The sequence below is a fragment of the Lycorma delicatula genome, chromosome 4 (genome assembly GCF_047948215.1).
Source record: "Lycorma delicatula isolate Av1 chromosome 4, ASM4794821v1, whole genome shotgun sequence".
Taxonomy (NCBI): domain Eukaryota; kingdom Metazoa; phylum Arthropoda; class Insecta; order Hemiptera; family Fulgoridae; genus Lycorma; species Lycorma delicatula.
In genome coordinates, this window is record NC_134458.1 from 88,831,679 (window position 1) to 88,853,501 (window position 21,823).

The following is a 21,823-nucleotide window of genomic DNA, read 5'->3' on the forward strand; positions in this document are numbered from 1 at the left end:
TAATAAACTAAAAATCAAATATTATTAAACTTTTACAAATAAAGACTATAAAATAAATTGATAATTTTCCCATAACACAGACTACACTGTCACAAATTTAGTGACAGTTAGTGATATTAGATATTTATAAACCTGCAGTAACACGATTCATATAAATAGAGAGATAGATGAAATTTTTATTTCTGTAGAATGATGCAAATAATGTTTTTACATAAATTTTTATACCAGCGCCTCGTTATAAACTACATTTTTGGTTCTTTCATTACCACAGCAAATATAGATCTCACTGCTCTTGCTCACTCGAAAACATGACTCATGCAATTTCCCATGAGAAAAGCAAAAGCAGCTCTTAAATCTAGACCAACTATACGTAAAGTTTGACCTTCTAACTTACTGGTGGTTGTTGTAAAACGCATTAATTGGAAACTGGCGTCTTTAAAATTGAATAGAAATTTATAAACTCAATGAGTCCGTAAACCTTTTCGATCAACTCCGCCATTGAAATAACTGTACGACATAATGATGGCGACAGAGGGCCGGAGCAAGTAATGCGGCGCACTGTCGGACTAACTTGTGGACGTGTCAAGAAGGTAAGTGAATAAAATTTGTGATAACGCCGGTTCTTTTTAACACATCGATATCAAACAAAGTGGAAAACCTTCTGCTCAGCGCCTGCTATTAGCGTTCAACGTTTCATTGAAATCGGTTTTGTAGATTTTGAGATTAGCGCGGACAACAAATAACCAAGAACTTCATTTAACAGTATGCATACGTTGTTTCTGGATGATATTGAGAATTACCCTCTCAAAAAAATAAAATGTTACTTCCTACATAATTGTTCAGTATTTTTCCGATGTTTCAAAGAATTATATTATTTTTCTAATAAAGTAATAGTAATATAACTAATATGTTAATTATTTTGTTAAATAATTTTTTTTTTTAATAACTTTACTCGTAAAATATCAGAACCCTTTTTTATATATTAAAATGGTGTTATTTTATTTTGATATGTTTTTTAAAATTATAAAGGAAGCCGTATTTTTCCTCATCTCAACTAAGGATAAACTTGTTTTGGTCATTGTATGCCTGTTTACTAGTGTGATTGTGCATTCTCTCTAATGAAGTCAAAATCATATACGTTTACTTTATATACTAACAGTTTTAAATAAAAATTTAATGATTCGTTGGCCTAAGTATTGTACTGCACGGCAAAGCCAAGTAGTAAACCGGCTGTTAGTGAACTAAACTTATAAAGTTTACTTCACTAATTTTTTTTTAGGAAAAAGTAGACAAAAGTTTACTTTTTGAATCTGACGATACAAATACAAATAAATAGTTTTTTTATAGTAAATAGATAATTTCTTTTTACTTGATGTCTTTCACCACTATTTATTCAGTGATCTAATTTAATAATTATTTATTACTAAAAACATTAATTATTAATTATATTATATGTAATTTGACTAATTATGTTTTTGAATGTACGCATTTAATTACGTGATTTTTATTTAAATCGTTCTGTTAAATATACCGTGTACTGTGTTATTGTTATCAAGTAATAGAAGCTATTTTTCAATGTATTAATCATCAATTGTTAATCAAATGAGGAACACTTTATTAATAAATAATTCGGCTAAATAGATATTTATATAAATAATATATTGAATATTTATATAAGTAATAATAAATAAATAATTCAACTAAAAACATTGACATTATCGTGTTGTGCTTTACGTAATTATTTATCCACAATAAAAAAGTACTCGATATCTTACTGATAAACTTAACATTTCTATTAGGAAAATAGCGCCTGCAATATTCACCGGTAATTCTCTGTTAAACCAGTATAAAATTACGTAATGAATAAAGGAATGCAATGCGAGACATATTGTCAACTTATTTTAGCAATGAATAGACAGTACTGAACAAAAAGAAATAGACAGTCCTTCAAAAAAGGATGTGTATAATATAATTCCTCAATAACAATAATGTTAACAAAAAATATATTGACTTTCGACATATTAACTAAAATTACAAAATATTATATATATATATATATATATATATATATACACGCTTTTAGTGTAAGATTCTATATTAATAAAAGTTAGCTATTTGAAAAAAAAAGATGCAGTACTGTATTATAACCAAGGCATTTTATTTAATGTATGTAATATATTATTATTAAATAAGGATTATACACATTAATTAAAAAAAAAAATAACGAGAGATAAAACAATAATAATAAATATTCATATTCAGTCAACACAGATAAGAATATTTAAGTTCAGATTTACATTGAAATATACGTTTATTTATTCACTCTTTCTGACGGGAAGAATAGTTTTCAATGTCTTTTCCGTCAAGAAAGGTCATATGTACTCGAAATACTACAGTTTCGAAAAGAAAATTTCTTCCGTACCAGAACCAGATGTTCTGGATTCATTTATCTATAATCAGATAAACCGTAGGATACAATATTTATAATAAAATAAAAATACATTAGATATTATGAGTAATATATTTAAGAAAACATATGGCTAATAATTTCAGTTTAATTATGTAAAAATTCTTGTAAACAATTTTGCTTTTGCATGTAGGAAAATTTATTTATTTATTTAATTTTTTTGTTTATTTCTTCCAGCAATTTATATAACCGATTACGGTCCTTCAAATATTTGTTTTCCATTTACCCTGTCCCCTCATCTGAAAAAACGTGAACGAGGTAGGTGAAAGCCTAGCCAAATCTTCGTGGGCGTCCAGGATTTACTGTTGCGTTTTCGACACCGATTATCAACACTTCATTAAACGAATTCTGCGTTTCAAATTGGCGGTCTAACGCACTCGTTGTATATGAGTAAACGTTTTTAATTTCATACTTTTTTGCATCGGAATAATTTTTCGGATATACTGAATATAAATTGCACAGAAAATTCCCTTGAAAAATATTCAGGACTTATCGCGTGTAATCGAATTTATAACTGTTGTTAAGCGACAAAGGGTAGTTTTTTTTATTTTTGACAATTCTCCAACACTTACCATTTCAAATGATGGCTCTTACCATATACCTTGTTGACATTTTTAACTTAGCGTACGCTGTTGTCGCTGAACCTTTGTTTCATGTAGTCGATCAAACCGTTACGATAAAGTTTACATAGGCTTAAAGTAGAACGCGGTATCACCGGGTTGTTGATGAAATAATAATAATGATGATGATTAATTTTTTATCTCATATAAAAAATTATATAGTTCATCTTCTTCGGCACATTTTTTTACTTGTGATTTCGGCTTGCTCACAACCGTACCTGACGTTTTAATCAAATGAAAGATGGAGTTGTTTTTTTAACGCATACAGATCTATTGTAGCGAACGGCCGAATGTAAATTCGTAAATATTTATAAATTTCAAGCCGCAGTCAACGTATATATATTATGCGTAACATATATACGTACATATGCACGGGGCAATACATATGGTAATGTACCGTTATACATATGTTAATGAGCAACAAATTCTTCGTAGTATAAACACCAACACGATAATATATATATATATATATATATATATATATATATATATAGTTTTCGATTATCCATTTTTTTTAGAAAACTGTCAAAGGATAATATTCATACACGAGGCCATTATAAAAAATTACCGAAATAAATGTACCGCTTGATTTAATCTGCAACTTTAGCCAATTCGCGCTATCTTTGCTGAAATTCAGATGTTATTACCTAATACAATATTTTCTGCATCGATTTCGGTACATCAACCATTCGGTAATTTCAACTGTTTCGGTACATCGAGTTTTCTTTGTAAAAATTCAAACACAAATGAATTTCGTATCGAGGTTTTAGAAACCGGTTCAATCACTGAAACGTGCGATAGACATCTCCGTTATATATTCAATAAAATATAAGGCAACCGTTTCTTCTAATTTATTTTCATATTATTACTGTTTTTATAGAACAGTCTATTATTATCGATGAATCTTTCCACACATATCGATAGATCTGTACGATATGTGAGCCTTTTTCTGTTCGCCAATTTTTATTCAACACCACGGAGATTTGTTTTCTTTAGGATGCAAACACACGTGATTTAACCGTTTGCTCAGATCTCATATACATTCTACAACTGGAGCATTTGATTTTTTTTTTAATCTAGCAATTCTATTCTCATACAAGCGTATAGTTTTAATTAGATCGTTTATTATGATGCCGCATCTTTAATACATAAAATTTTACTGGTTGAGCTTAACTCAAATTCGCTTACCGTTATAAAATTTAGTAGGTCATTTAATGAAGTATAGATATAGAAAAAAGAAAGGTCAAGAAGCAAAGGAAATTTTATTAGTTTGTATCTAAGGATAGATATATTTCTTTAGATTAATTAGATAATTAGATTAATTATGACTACGGGTATATTTTATTGAATAAAATGTATTGATACATCAATAGATTATTGAATATAATGTATTTTATTTTAATTATAAAATATGCTTGATAATTTTTTTTAAAATGGCTCTTTTTTATGTTGTTCACGTATTCGCCATTTTCTTCTTAAGTCTAGTGTGGTATTTTTTGTTTTTTTTTTTTAATTTATCACAGATCTTGATACGCCTCTCTCCTTACATCTCTATTTCTATATACTGAAAAGAAAACGTATTTCACAAACACATCTGTATTTTTTACGTTTCTAAAAGTTGCAAAATAATGTCGTTATCACATTTATTTTACTACTTTTCGAAACTATGAACGATTTTAAAATTAACAATAAATAACAAACTAAAATTTAAACTTTGAAATTAAAAATTTATTTTACTAATTTCTCGAAAGACACCATAAGGATGTTTCGTACACTGTTTTTTTCGTCCTATAACCCTACTAACACATTTAACAATAGAAAGAAATAGTGAGGAAATTCTAAAGTTAGGTAAGTTGGATACTTTGTTCCTATCTACCGCCTTAACGTAGGGAGAACTAAATTTTTGTAAAACACGCCTACAAAAAATACAATTTGGTTTGCCGTTCCGGCCAAGTTGGGTAATGTATAGCGGTTTTAAAGATCCCGCAACCAGTACCTCTGATGTTCGCACTCACCAGTATGCGAGTGTGTTACTATGTAGTGTAGAGTAATGATTCTTTCAGTGCCTTCATACCTCGTCTAGAAACTTACTTATTTTTTTTTTATGAAGTAAACACTGATAATTTTTCAACAGTTCGCCAATTAATTTATATTCCCTTAATTTTTAGTGATTACTCAGCGATTCCAAGTTATATCTATGTCTTTACCATTATAAAATGGCCTACTTGTGTTACAGTGGTTACTGAAACTCGTCGTTCAGTTATATATACAAAACAGCATCTAGTTTTACCGTGTAATATTAATTATGGAGTAAAACAAATTTCACTCTTGACGAGAAAACAACTTGAGGCAACCTTGTCGACTCCTTTCCAAGTACTAAATTTATGTGACCTTCAGTAAACGAATCCCATATTTGATTTATTTTACAATGATTTGTGTGAATTTATCGAAACGAAGAGTTCCTTAAAAATTAAAAACGGTACACATTTTGACATAAGAAAAGGTTATATTTCCAAAAGAGGGGAAATTCGCCCATTATTTTTATTAATTTTGGGTCTTTTGGAAGTTTAGTTTAAGAAATTAATGATTAATACTGTAAGATACAGGAATTGGATGCAAAAATACTTTTTTAATTTAATTTCTTTGGCGTGTAACTTGATTTTATATCAATCAGTTGCAAACAAGATATATAGATATATAGACGAATATGGATTTTGATAAACGTGTTCGGCATCAATATTATAGCATGAAATCTGTTGTTATATTTTAAAACGCTAGAAACGGTCCGTTAAAAATAAATAACTTTACACTAATAAAAATGTTTAAATAAAACTTATCGTCTTAATTCTGCAATTGAAAATAAATACGTCCATTTGTTTTTAATCTATATGTTGGCTATGGTTCCGTGATAAGTTGAGTAAATAAGTAAATATTGGGCTGACATATAAGGAAATTCTTAAATACTATGAAGATAACTACTGTAGTTTGCATCGGTCATTGCTCACTTTTCTCGATCCAACAAATAGTATAGAAATCCTCATATAGTCAAAACGTTTTAGAAATATACAAGCTCGCTTTGAAGAGTCTTAGTCTCCACCCTAGTCATCGCTACTAAATATATATTGATCACTCCTATCTGTACTCCCATTTAAAATATAATATTACACCTTGGGGGGTATTTGAAAAAAGACAAAGTGAGTTTTTAAGATAAGGAAATGATTAATCAAATCATTGTTTGACTACAATAAACAAGATATTAATGTTGATAGATTTTTAAAAAATGTATTAAAAAAAAATATATATATATACATACATACATACACACACACACAGACACACGCCGAGAGAGAGAGAAAATATTTCAGGAAGTAAAAAATTAAACTTTCCACAAATTTTTTATTGAAGTTTCTAGATTTTATCACAATTTTCTTAGAAATTACTAGAGATGCACTTCCGAAACCCATTTTTTCAATTTTTCTTGTAATATTGCATATAAAATCACTAATTTCTGTTTTTAGAATTTTAATATAATATTATTTCACTTTTACAGCAGAAATTCGGGTAAAATCTTTAGCTGTCTGTATTCCGAAAACAAACGTTTTCCAGACCTAAGTTTATATAAATTTTTTCACTATTTTTATGAGAGAAATAATCCTTTAAATTAAACACCCGTTATAATTTAATTTAAACGATTAAAAAGAAACTGTAATTTAATTACATCGTTGTTTTTCACCAACTTTAAAATTGCAGCATAAATTCTCTTATTCTATACTGGATATTTTTTACTTTCTTTTAATTGTAGTTAATCAGTACTTTTTTTGGTACGCGTGAGTGTGTATGTATTCGGTTATTGTGTGATTATTATGCGATTTATTTACTGTGTGATTATTACTGATTGTTGTGAGATTTGATGCTGCGATTAACCTGTATGTGTGTGTGTATTCGAATAGTTTATCGGTATGGCTGATAATTCAGGAACATTATTTAATAAGCACAGAAAAAGAAATGATTTGCGAAGTGGTGAAAAACAAATATTAAACGTATTCAATCTACGTTGGTTGAAAAGTAAGTAGTGAAACTTACTTCTAAATTAACTGATGCGTCGGCTAGTGGTTTTAATAGATTACGGACTGAAATAAATAGGAAAAGAAAGGTAGAAACTCCTGTTAAAAATAGAAAACGTGGAAAACCTGTGCTAGGAAAATGGGATGAATTTGATAAAAATGTAATAAGACTGACTGTACATAATTTGTTTTTTCGAAATGAAATACCAACCTTAAAAAAAATTGCTGGATGTGATAAACTGTGACAAGAGTTTACCAAAGATTAGACGCACTATTTATACAAATTACTGTTGTCGATGAATATTAAATTTATTAAAAGAAATTTAGAAAAAATGTTATTGTTGTTCGAGAAGAGATCATAAATTGGCGGCGTAATTATTTTTTAAAAAATAGCAAATTTTAGAAAAACGGGTAGAAATATATTTTATTTGAATGAGACGTGGATAAATGAAGACCACATTTCAAAAATTTGATGTGAAACGACAGTTACATCGATAAAAACAGCATTTCTGTCCGGATTAAGCAGGGGCCTGCAGCCTACAAAAAAAAACAGTAAAGAAAAACGATTAATTGTTGTACATATTGGAAATGAAAATGGATTTTTAGAGGAAGGGATTACTCGTTTTTAAATCCAAAATATCTGGAGACTACCACAATGACATGACCGGAGATGTTTTTAGGAAGTGGTTTGAAAAAGAATTGTTTTAAAAGTAATACCCGACAATAGTATTGTAATGGGCAATGCTCGGTTCCATAATGTAAAACTGGAAAATATTCCAAACAGTTCATGAAGGAAAGAAGAAATTGCTTTATGGCTGCAATCAAAAAATCACCAATTTGAGGAAAACAGTTTAAAACTTTAGAACACGTAAAACAAATCGTGACAAATTTAATAAATTTTTAATCGGTGATTTGGCTGAAATGAAAGGTCATACGCTTCTCCCTTATCACTGTAACCTTTGATTGAGTTAGTGTGGAACCATGTAAAAGGCTATGTTGCCCGAAAGAGTAATACATATAAAATGAAAGACGTTAAAATCCTGCTTGAAAAAGGCATGAACAAGGTATCAACTGATACGTGGAAACAGTGCATGAAGCATGTTACAGAAGAAGAGAAGAAAATGTGGGGCTTAGATAATTTTCTCGATGTTCTGGTTGATGAACTAATAATTAATGTTAGAGATGATTCGTCATCAATGCCAATTTCTGGGACTGATGAAGAATCGGATATAATCGAGGGAATCCAGTGTTTGTCGGACACTGACACAGAATAAGGTAACCAATTTTCTTAACGTTTCGAGGTGATAAGGTTTTGTTCAAGTTATATATTTTACCTATTAAATTATTTTTAATAATATGGTAGTTATTGTTTGTGATACTATTGTTTTCGTAGATTTTACTATATTAAAAATTTTGTGAGGAATTAAAAATTTGTAAGTTTAGTATAAAATTAAGTATAAAGTAAATATAAATTAAGTTTAAAGTGAGTATAACATTCTGTGAGGAATTACAAAAAATTGTAAGTTTAGTATGAAATGTTTTTTAGGCATACTATTCCACAGCGCTCTGTCGTTTGCAGTGTGTTTATGCGATATCTCCTTAGAATTAACAGAGAGTATAAATATATATATTTATGTATTCGTCAAATTTAATTGAAAACAAATATTGTTTCTTGAATGAATCTAAGAAAGGTGACTCTTTTACTAAGTTATATACTTATCTTGTCCTTGTTTATTTTTACAGTAAATTAAGTCACGGTAGATGATAAACTATATTTATAAAAATATGTCAGATCAATTACTGTATAATGTTACTTATTATCCATTTAGCGTATGTCTGCTGTCGTAAGTATAATAATTGTTTAGGCCTACATTTTTATTACATTTAAAAATATACCATAACATTTCTTTTTATGGCAAAATATTTAATTTATATATATAAATGGCAACGTTCGTATGTGTGTCCGCTATAGACTAAACACCTACTGGACCGATTTACGCGCGGTTTTTTTTGCAAAATGGTCCGCTTATCCGGGGTCGGTTTAAAGCTATTGAAATCCTCGATCTGACCAGTAAAAAACAAGTTAGCGGTATTTTGAACCGACTCTGTGTTTAGAGAGTAGTTTGAATTAAATCCGATAGGTAGTGCTGTTGTTTTGACAATTGGATTTATTTACGTTCTGACTTTTATAAAGTGAAGGGTTAAATTTTGTGAAGTTCCGTAATGTTCAAACTTTCAATTGTGTTCATTTAATCTAATAAATACTTAAATCTAGCAATAGCAAAGCATTGCCGGATCAGTTAGTCATAAAATATAAACAGCAGAGTTAAAAAATATTTAGAAGAGATTCGTAAACCATCCAGTAACGTAAATTAATAACTTGTATTTTCTCATTCAAGAAAGAAATATGCTTCTGCGGGTAAAAACAAAACTGGATGTTTTCAGTTTGGATAACAAGTAACGTACTAGCCGTTGTAGTCTAAGCTTCAAGATTCAATGCATCAGCTACGTTCGAACATGACATCCCACTTTTTTTTGTTTTGGGGGTCCTTGTGTCATAGAATGTCGAGAAATTCAAGAAATCTATATTTCATTTTTTGACTGATTACCAAACTTTCCTTGTTGGAGCATAGCTCCAGAGCTATGATGCCAGAAAAGTAAAAGGATTTTTTGGAGAGAGTTCTAATGAAAAAGAATTTTTACACGTTGTTGTAAAGCTAAATATTAAGATAATAAACAATCCGTTGCAAAAATTGTTTTCATTTTGATAAAATTAAGAAAACATAACGTACCACACACAGCCCCAAAATATAGCATTAAGTAAAAATTCCTTAGCCGGTTTTTTGTTGATGTTAATACAGAACTTAATGTTTATCAAATGGTAACATGTATTATGTTACCTATGCTCTTAATAAACAAAAAGAAATTATTTATAATTCCATAATTGCAGGTTTTGAGACGTAGCGCGTAGTTGACGTTTTGACAGCGTAGTGTTGAAAATTGTATGGATTGATTGAAGACGAAAGTAGAGGTTTAAAGAAAAGAAAAATTGAAGAAAAAAACAGATAGACATTTTAACAGGTTGAATCCTGTCAAAAGAGAGAGAAGACTGGTGGGTTAATCATTAAGTCATCAAGATTTGAAATATTTGATTCTACAAGGAAAAGCTGGAGGAGAAAAAAAGAAGTCAAAGAGTAGAATATATGAAACAAATAATTAACGATGTAGGATGTAAGATGTATGTAAAGGCTAAAAGATTGGAAAAGAATAAGCATGAATGAAGAATTTCATCAAACTGGTCTAACTAAAGTCAAAAAACTATCACAAATTAAGATAAAGGGAAATCCTTTCATCATAAAAGAAATTTTTGTTTTTCCAGGAGCTTTGTATGTTAATTGCCAAAACCCTAATGATTGAAGGCGACTGATACAAGAAACAGTTCACTGACGGAATGGCACAGCCATTCCTAGAAATAAGAATCAGGCCTAGCAGGAAAATTATTTTGTGTGAAGTAGTTTCTAGTTAACTTCTTCACTAAGCCAATTATATATTGCTAAAAAACAACCAACAATGAAATACAAGTAATATTATTCTCAAATTCTTACATCTGTTACAGCCAAACATCTAGAAAGACCGGCACAAATAATCTAAAACATCAAATTTATGTACACTTTTCTGCGGGAGACAATTCATTATAAACAATACACAGCCGCTTCAAAAACAACTAGTTATGCAAAAAAAAACCAACTTCTTTATGAAATTAAAAGAAAAAAATTGAAAAGTTTTAGCTTAATAAATCATTTTATTCTAACAAATAAATTTCTATTGTTATAAAAGTTATTAAAATATAAAATAACTTCATGTTTCTATAGTAAATTACAGGAATTTGGTCGAGGCATTTTTCCATACATTACTGTTTTTTTTTCTTTCTAATCAAACGTATTTAATTCATTAATCGAAAGATTACATATTTCTTCTTTTTTTTGATAATTAAGTTCATTTTCAATGTTTAGGCCTATGTAATTGATTGTCCTTTCAATCTTCTCTACGCGTTAAACAGTTCCTAATGTCAAGGAAAGCTAAAAAAAATTTAACATCTATATCTAGTTTACCCAAATAGATTATCCGATAATTGGAGATTTTACGGAGTTCAACTGTTTTTTTTCTTTCTAATCAAACGTATTTAATTCATTAATCGAAAGATTACATATTTCTTCTTTTTTTTTGATAATTAAGTTCATTTTCAATGTTTAGGCCTATGTAATTGATTGTCATTTCAATCTTCTCTACGCGTTAAACAGTTCCTAATGTCAAGGAAAGCTAAAAAAAATTTAACATCTACATCTAGTTTACCCAAATAGATTATCCGATAATTGGGGATTTTACGGAGTTCAACTGTTTTTTTCTTTCTAATCAAACGTATTTAATTCATTAATCGAAAGATTACATATTTCTTCTTTTTTTTTGTATCTAATAAAATAAATTTAGTCACCATATTAGATAAAAATCAAATTATGAAGGCTCGGGAAAACTGTGAGATTTGCAAAATCTAAAAATTTCAAATAATAAAAGACTCGCCTGGTGGTTTATGTAGACAAAATTTATTTTCTTCTTTCTAATACAATATACAATTATTTTTATGTTTAATTTGAATAAATTTTCCTGTACTTTTTATAGACATATTAAATAATTGTAGTTTTTATAAGATTTTATTGGAAATTTCTATTAAAGATTGATATATATATATATATATATTTTAATTAATAAAATATAATATTTTTTTTAAATCTGCTGTTTTGATTTATACTACGCTTTCTGTATTGTGTTTTTTGTTTATTTTAATGGCTGAAAAAGTTATTACTTTCAACTTTTTTCAGTCTTATATACAAAAGTAAATTGCACTGCATTACAGTCTAATGGTTTTATTATATCTTAAGCAAATCATGGAGTAGAATTTTGGAAAATTAAATGATGTGGGGTAAAAAAAAATTGAATAGTTAAAGTGTAAAACAATTATGTTAATAGATCTCTATACATTTATTGTAATACTTTAATTTTGAAACAGAAGTTAAAAATTGTTTTGTATGACCCTCAAAATACATGGGAATATTACAAATCCTCTTTTTTTTAAATTTGTATATTTAAAAAAAAAAATGGTAATTCATTATTATCAACGAGTAATTTTTTTATCGTATAACTCAGATTATAATAGGCGAAGGTATATAATCAATCACTTGTGCCTTTTTGCGTTTTAAATTCTGGAATTTATAGTTAAAAAAAATAATATTAAACGTTCCCGTTATATCTTTACCCATTAATTAGCGTAGTAACTCTCTTCATAATAACAGTAAAAATTGAAAGCGTCTTATTTTAAACCAAAATGATGTTTTAGGTAATCTATTCAATTTAATCCATTACTGAAATTAATCTTCAAAATAAACAGAAGATAAAGTACCTTTTTTGAGTATTTTTTAACCACTAGACTTAATACTAAGGGTAACGCAGTTATCAGCTGCTTTTTAAGTAATATTTATTTCAGTAAGGGATTAATTGTTTTTTACAGTACTTTTTCATATGCAAAGATTTAAAACTTATTTTTCAAATACCATTCCGTCACTTTTGTAATACTGATTAATTTTAGTTCTCTATCTACAACTGCTTATTCAGCTTACCAAAACAAACAAATCGGTTTTTTTTTCAATTAAAAAAATAATCATTCCTGGTTTATTTTTTATTTTTATTTTATTTTTTTATCAAATTAAATATAATAGGAGGAAGTCTTATAAACTTCTGTATAAGAATCAAGTAGTGGTTATAACAGTAAAAGATATAGAATGGTAGGCTTAAATACAGATGTAAGACAAAGCTATAATCTGTTGCTTTTGTCTTCAACTTACACATAAAAGTAAATATGCAGGAATTGAAGGAATATGTTGAGATCGGAATAACTGTTCGAGAAGAAAAAAGCTGGCAACACAGTGATAGGACTTTCCTGTCACGCGGTTACTTACAAATAAAATATAATTAATATATTGACATATTGAAAAAAATCCCACGTTATAATTACAAGATAATAATACTCAAATTTAAAATCTGGTATTACTTAAAAAAAGCTTCTATTTCAACAAAACTGCTTTAAATATTAAAATTGTTTTTAACGCCCTTGAAAATGTACAAATTGATATCTCACACGACCATAATTGTTACTTTTTGCGCGAACCCCAACGTGGGAGTCAAAGCTCAATTTTATAGAAAATTTTTTTTTAAAGTAGTCTTGATTACGATAAAAAAGGGAAAGAAGAAAAATGTTAAAAATACATGACTTTTGTTCTGGTTCGGCCGCATGGTGGGGTTTGGGGCTCCCAATTTAGTAAAGATTAATTTATATGCATAATTAGACGAAAAACCACAATGAAAACAACCATCGTAAGGATCACAACAAAACTTCAAAGTTTAGAGGATTTTCCTGGGGTCAGGGTGCTATTTTGAAAATATTGCTATTTTTAATTGTTAACAAATGTGCCTGAGAAAAATATGACCTTAATTAAGCGAAATATCGAGATATTAAGAGTAACCTTACTCTACAGCCTCACTCCTTTGACCTTTTAAGTAGAAGATTTATTGGCATTAATGCCCCATATATAGAAATAATCTGACCAAGTTCGGTCAACATCGGTCCAGTTGTTCTGAATATATATCATATATATATATGATTTAGAGGCTAACACCGAAATATACATACATAAGAGCATTAACATCCGGAAAATTTCCATCCGGTTTTTTTTTGGGTTCTTAGGTTTCAAAACGTCAAAATGTGAAAACTGCATATTCCCAAATCTGACCGATTACAATACCTTACCTTCTAGGGTTATAGCTCTGCTACAGCGCTATCTGGACGGGAAAATAAAAAAAGTACCAAAAATAACACTGAATAGCACGGATTCATTGTTAGGAGAAAAATTCAGTTTTAAATTAAATATGAGTAAAACCAAAGGTAATTAGTTATCTCAGAAAGAAGGGTAATGTAGAATTAAATGAATTAAGAACGTAGAATTAAATCGTAATATACAGAAGTTGTAGAATTTTTTTAATTTAGTTAGTAAAATTATACAAAAATTGAGCTCTCGTGAAAAAAATAGTCTACTTGTATGAAATACAGATATATCAGTTAGAAATTTTACGTGGAGTATAACTAGCGAAATATGGACAATAAGAAAAGAAGAAAGGAAAAAAATAGACGAAGATAAAAACGTAGAGATTGAAAATTAGGTAGTTCAATAAATTACAAAATAAAGAGATCTTATCATGAATAGTAAAGGAAAGAAATTTACAGCTCTTGTAAAAAGACAAATTAAATTGTTAACCCGTATATTAAGAAAATTAAATTTATCTGTTTTAAAGTTAATTCGGTAATGTAAGGATGTGTGGTAGATAAAAATTATATAGGATGGTAAAGATAAGATTATATAAAATAAGTAATTCAGGACGATGCATGTATTAATTATGTTGAAGTTATAGATTAGCACAAAACACAAAGAAATAAATAATAACACCAAATCAATCTGAATGATAAAAAAATAATTTCCTGTTTAAAATAGCAGCCATATTAAAAACAGTCGGTCGAATAACACCTAAATTATGTAAGGATAAATGTATATCAGTAATTAGGTAGTTAAGAGGATATGTTTTCAAAGTAATTTTTTTAGCGTTTCATACAGACATTAAGACAAATAAGACAGTCAAAAAGGGTGGTTTTCGTTAATTTTTTTCTTCGGTTATATCTAGTAAAATTTGATTATTTGAATTAAATAGTATAGATTAACAGAAAAATGATCGGAGAATAAAATTCGTTTGCTCTCGGTTTTTTACTTTCATTTTGAAGCGAGTTATTAACCCTTAAATTCATTGATAAAGGTTTAATTCAACTAACACAAATGTTTTAAAAAATCTTTGAAAAAATATACTGATTTCAAAATCGGTTTATTTTTATTAAAATTTATTTAAATCTAATGAAAAAAATAAATAATTTGTAAAAAAAATTGATAAAAATTAAGAATAGATACACACACACACACACACACACACACACACACACTCACTCACTCACTCACACACAGCCTACTAAATACCCAAAAAAAAAAAAAACAAAAACAGATATAGTTACGTAATTTTACTACGTATACGCATATATCACTTATGATAACATTTACAGTATCTCTCTCCATTTCAGTTTATGTAATTGTAATAATTACACTTGTTTATAACACGACAAGCACATTTCACATTGTCAGACATATTACACGAATTTATATTTATTTTTCTTAAAAAATAAAAATGATAACAATGATGATAAATGCATAAAAAATTTTCTTTTAATAAAATTTGTAAATCAGTTTATGAATAATAAACAATATATTTATTGTCATAAAATAATTCTACAAAATTTTAATTATAATTTAGTTCATTATTTAATTATTTAAAATAATAATAATTGCTTTTAAGTATATTAATGAAATATTTTATCGTATACGTATGTAAAATAAAACATAACCTTACTTTTATTATTATTAAAGAAAAAAAAACGGTTAATTTAAAAAATAAATAAACGTTATTAATCATTTATTTTTGTCTTAAGTTTTATAAAAAGAAGTTTTTTTTAATTTATCATGATAATATTTAAAATTTAAGTTCCATCTTTTAATTTGTTAAGAATTTATCAACGTATTTCAATTTTAAAAAAGAAAAAATTTAATTTTAGTAAAGAATAAAAAAATTATTCAATTTTAATAATTTACGAGAGAAATTTACAAAGTTGATTAACAAATTTATTCATAAACGTTTTATTATTACATTTAATGTCGATATAAAATTTATTAAATAAATTATATTTAAATATAGAGTTATTTATTTTCATATCGATGTTATGAAATAACCTTTTATTACAAAAAAAAAAAATATATATATATTAGTATATGTTTTATCAATGTATAAAATAAATAATGAAAATTAATTTTAAATATTTTATTTATAGTTATGTAAATATTTCAAATATTTGACAGCTCGTATATACACATTTATTTATTTTATTAATATTAAAAATGTAGTTTACTTTCTTATCAAACGAATATTTAATTAAAAAATATAAACATAAAACTTACCAAATTATTTATGCAGATAACCGTAACAGAAATATTTCAGTTCTCGGTATAAGAAGGCTGTGTTGACAACCCAAAAAACTGAAAGTGAATGTAGTCCAAGAAAGAACATGTGCACTATTAACACTCTTTAAAAATAGCATGGGGTTATGTCCGTTCTAACATGATCCATGCCGCATTGTAAGAGTTAAGAAACTTTTTAATAACGACACGACACCGTTTAAATAATGCTAAATAATTATTTACACGATATAAAATAAATCCCGGTAACTTTCTGATAATCTTTCATTAATATATAAAATAACGAATAATAAATTGTATATGTCCGACTGTCTTTCTAGAGCGCTCAACGAATACCATTCGGCTCGAGGGTAGAACGACGTCTGCTTCAGCTCTCCGGCCGCGAGGAAAATCAATGCATCGTTGCTATGGTGATATAAACAACAAAGTGGCGTTGCCAGTCGGCTTGTTAGCGTATTACAGCGCCGTTATATAAAAACCGCTAAAATTTAAATCTTCATCGTCCGATTTATTAGTGCACATAATATTACGAAGGTTATTCGTCCATCTAACGTAAGGTACGAGTCGCTTTCTGAATAAATATAATAATTAACTTTTTGTATTATCATTATATTGTAAAAACGAATATAAATATAGTTAATGAAAGATAACTATTGAAAAACGTTCGTATCTGTTTTACATAATATAAAAATTTTAAACTAGATTTACAATTTGGTTGTTATATACTTATTATTAGAGAAATAAATTATAAGGTAAAAATAATTAAAACATAAAAATTTAAAAAAATTCTTAGAAATTACGCGGAGACGTCTAGTTAAGATTCCAATTCTTTTTAAACGAACTTTGAGCGTGTTCTCTATTAAAATTTATTTTATTTCAATCACTACTTAGCGTACTTTATTCCATATAATTACTAGTTTATGAAGAAAAGACTAGCTTTCCACCCCACCTAAAATAAACATAAATTAACCATAAAAATCTCTGGGTTTGTTTCACCTTTAATTTCATTTAGAAAAGAAAAATTTTACTAAAAACTGAACACAACGAAGGTTTCCAGCTGCAATTTTATAATGTGAGAAACTAATCGATGAACGCAACTCTTTTTCTTTCTTTTTTTTTAATGATGGTTTAAATTCGTTTAACAGTTTTCCTTTTGAAATTATTTCACTTCTTCCCTGAATTACAAGAAAAACTTTATCAAATCTCACGAAAATCCATCCGCTATTTAAATGTTTATTGTCTGTCAGAGGAATATAAAAGTTTGACAAAAAAATTGAAGTTCAATAATATAATCAAGATATTACGAGAATTTTTTGTTCAGCTAATTATTTACGATAATTTTTATTACATTTTTCACCGTTTGATCATCAATATAAACTTGATAAGTTGCAAAAAAAAGAGAATCATTAAAACTGTAACTTATTACAAGAGTTAAGTGAAATACATCTGAATTTTAAGTATATTAAAACTGCTTTTAAGTAATTAAAATAATTGAAAATCCAAAATTATTAAAAAAAAAAAATCATTTCTCCAGTCAAAATTGCTTTATAATATCAGTTATTTTAAAAATTTTGATCAAAAAAACCTCACATATTATTGCAATATCAAATTGTTATTAAAACCATTAAAAAAAGGGTAGAGATGAAGAAAAAGAGAGTGACAAAATTTGTCTATTTCATAGCCCAATTAAACTAAACGTGAATAACCAATATAATTACGAGTAATGTTGCGAAGTACCATGGAGTTGTGGGTTTATTAATAACGCGTTTCCATTCTACATCATGTATTGTGATTACAGCATAATAATTGTCGATTGTTAAAAAACATAATTAAATAGGTTATTAAAAATTTATGTTGATTTTCGAAATAAAAATTAGCCGATCTATTCTTCTGGGTAAAGCCATATCATGAGAAAGTCATTTATATGTATCATAATCTGTAAGAGAAACTCTCCTTTGCTTTGAATTACTTTTAGTTTCTCTGGGTTGTAGTATAAAATGACTGTTTTACAAGAATGGATATATATACAGAGTGTTTCTAAAATGGTGGGCTGGCTATACTTTTACGGATTCTACTTGTAAAACAAAGAATATCCTTAGAAAAAATGGCAATTTCTCCTTCGTTCTCCCCCTGACCGCCAATTTGTTATTTTTATATAAAAATTTATATCTCAAGTTCGGATAGAGGAATCACATTAATATTTTGTAAGCATTTTTGCAATAACGTTTTAAATTAGCAAAAAAGTCAGGACTTAAATACCTTCGCAAATTGCAAAATGGCGGCCATATTTATTTTTCAATCCAATATATCTTCATAAATATAAGTTTTATCAAAATGTATGTTTTGCTAAGATATTAAGACTTTTATTTTTAACAAAACGACATTTTATTTTTTTAAATCGGTTAGCAAATAGTCGAGTTATGGCAGAAAATTGATGTTGTAATTTTGTGTCTGTTTTCATGTCCTCCGCTTTACGTTCAATTCGATTAAATATTAATTGTTTATATTATTGTTAATTCTAATATTGTAAATTGGTATTAAATTAAGTAATAATTTTCTCACAATGAAATTTAACATTACATAATAATAAAACAATTGATATTAATTTTTCACTTTTGAATAATTTTACACAGCGACTATTACTGCTGATCAATGTAAAAATTAAGCTTCTTTTAACAGGAATGGTGTTTAAAACTATCATACCAGCATTTATAGAACAACGAGTATCCTCATGGTACCTTCCAAAGTAGCCATCAACAATGATTTTTCCTGAACATACGGACAGGTATTTTTAATGACTATCTTTTGGGTTTTGTCATTCTACCAAATCATTTAAATGGAGAAAATTATCTTACTAATTTGCCGAAAATCTTCCACATTTTTTGGAACTCCTACAATTAAGACGAAATGTTTGGTTTCATCACGATGGTGCTCCAGCGCATTTAAATCAGTTAGTATCAGATTTCCTGCATGAAACTTTCAATGAAAAAATGGATAGGCCGCGGAGGGCCAGTGCCCTGGCCTGCCCGTTCACTTGACTTAAACCCTCTTGACTTCTACCTGTGAGGCCATTTGAAACTTATTGTTTATTCAACTCCAGTACTCAACATTTAGAATCTTCGACAAAGGATTCAAAATGGATTCCAAGAAAGTAGGAATACTACCGGAGTTTTTGAACGGTTAAGGCAATCTCTCAGAAAAAGACTGGAGACTTGTGTAATCTCTAACGGTGAACACTTTGAATATCTCTTATTCTTTTAATAAACTTAAGAAACTTTTAACAATTGTTAACTGTTTATTTTAAAAAAATGTATACCTTATGTTCTACAACAATTAACGTAAAATTATCACAGGTAGTTGTTTTATTTTTTTAATTATTAGGTTTATTATTGTGAGAAAATTATTACTTAATTTGATATTAATTTACAATATTAGAATTAACAATAAATAAAAACAATTAGTATTTAATCGAATTGAACTTAAAGTTGACATGAAAACACACATAAAATTATAATTTCAATTTTCTGCCATAAGTGGGCTATTTGGCAACCAATGTTAAAAAATAAAACGTCATTTTGTTCAAAATAAAAAGCTTAATATTTTAGCAAAACATACATTTTAATAAAACTTATATTTATAGAGATATAACGGATTGAAAAATAAAAATGATCGTCATTTTGTAATTTTCGAAGGCATTTAAGTTCTGATTTTTTGCTAATTTTAAAACTTTATTACAAAAACGTTTACAAAATATTAATGTATTCCTCTATCCGAACTTGAGATATAAATTTTTATATAAAAATAACAAAATGGCGGAAAGGGTGAGAACGAAGGAGAGAAGCGGTGTAACTTTCACACTGAAACATCGACAAATGAATGTTACAAAAAATAACATATGTTGTTGAATATATTGGTAAGATATAACAGTGATGTTAACGTTTGTTTTACTTTACGTACAGCTTTAGAGTTGCGGCGAGAATTTGTCAGCAGTTATAACGGTTAATACCGTCTAACTTATATTATTTATGTTAGACCTGTGTAAACAATGATATAAAAGTATATCAGCTATTGTCTTTTTCCTTGTCATACAAGTAAAGTTTGTTATTTGGTTAACTTCTTTTTCATCTTTTAGTTTTTCAATCATTTAGTGTCAAAAATTATTTTAATTATGTTTGGTGGGTAATAATCATACAAAACGATTAATTATAAGGAGTCGAGGAGATTTTATAGCTCATGCGTAGAATACTGGTCACCTTAACCAGTGATAGAAATACTTTTTTCATGCCAACTAAGTAAGACTTTGAGTACTTTTTCTTTTTTTTGGGAATTTTTAATGAATTATAAGTATATATATATATATATATATATATATATAAATGTAATGCTATAAAGTAGCTCTTCACTAATAAAAACAAACAATAAGTAATTTCTATAGTTTCCTTGCTGGTCTTTAACCACTGGTTAAACCGGAAGTTCTGCTGGGATATCAGGAGCATCTCAACTCAGAACTGATAGACGGTTCGGTTTCTTTAAGCAAAATAAAAAACACTTCAAAACAGTCTTATTAATTATATATAATTGCTATTTCGTTTCAGAGGGCTGAGTAACAGATTAAATTAGGGTGTTATTTAGGATAATAGTGATAGGTCCTTTGCGCTACAGTTGTCTCCAGCTGTTAACAGTAGATCTGCCCTGTTTTTTCGTTTACTGGTACTCTCTTACAGTATCTGTCTCACCTTTTACCGCGCCCTTTTCTGTTATTTCCCATCAGATAAAGACCTTTCATTTTCCTTTCTTTTTGGCTCGATCCGGTCCTACTTCATTCCTCTTCTGAATGAATTTTGGAGGTGTTTTATTCATCCTAACTTTTATTTAAAATTCTCATTTCTTATTCCGTCCGTCAATTTCATTCTTTTTTATATCTCTCCAAATCCACATCTCAAAAAGCCTCTATTCTATACTACACTGTTTATGAAAATATGGATTTCATTCCTATACAATAAACCTCCTCCTTACGAAGGATATGAATTTGAAATGTGTACTGGTGTATAGAGTAAGCTTTTCTTCTTGCTAAAGCCTTATTTTCCCATAGGTATTGTTATTTTTTATTTTTATCTTTATTTCGCTAAATATATATATATATATATATATATATATATATATATATATATATATATATATATATATATATATATATATTTGGTAATAATTCATTCGGTTTTTAAAGAAAATATAAATAACAAGAATCATCAATCTCTTTTATTATTTAATTTTTAATGTTTCTTATGATAATAATAATAATATTTTATTGCATATAGATATGTTATATGGGTGTTTGTACAATGTGAAGCATTGTAGTTAATGTTTAATGATGATCACATGGAAAATACTTTAAAGAATACAACTCGTATAAATTGGATAATAAAAAAAAGAATTTTGAGCCTTCTAATTATTTTCATCAGGATTTGCACATTTTAAAATCTTTACATTTCTTTT

General features: G+C 27.7%; 1 protein-coding gene across 9 annotated transcripts in view; it reads right to left on the bottom strand.

The window, feature by feature from the left end:
• The window catches only part of GlcAT-P (Glucuronyltransferase P), a 764,160-nt gene extending 747,485 nt beyond the window's left edge, over nt 1-16,675 (bottom strand). For all 9 annotated transcript variants that reach the window (XM_075363549.1, XM_075363541.1, XM_075363537.1 and 6 more), the window contains exon 1: nt 16,310-16,675. The gene's annotated coding sequence lies outside the window, so the exon portion shown is untranslated. The remainder of the gene's footprint in view (nt 1-16,309) is intronic.
• Between the last annotated feature and the right edge of the window lie 5,148 nt (nt 16,676-21,823).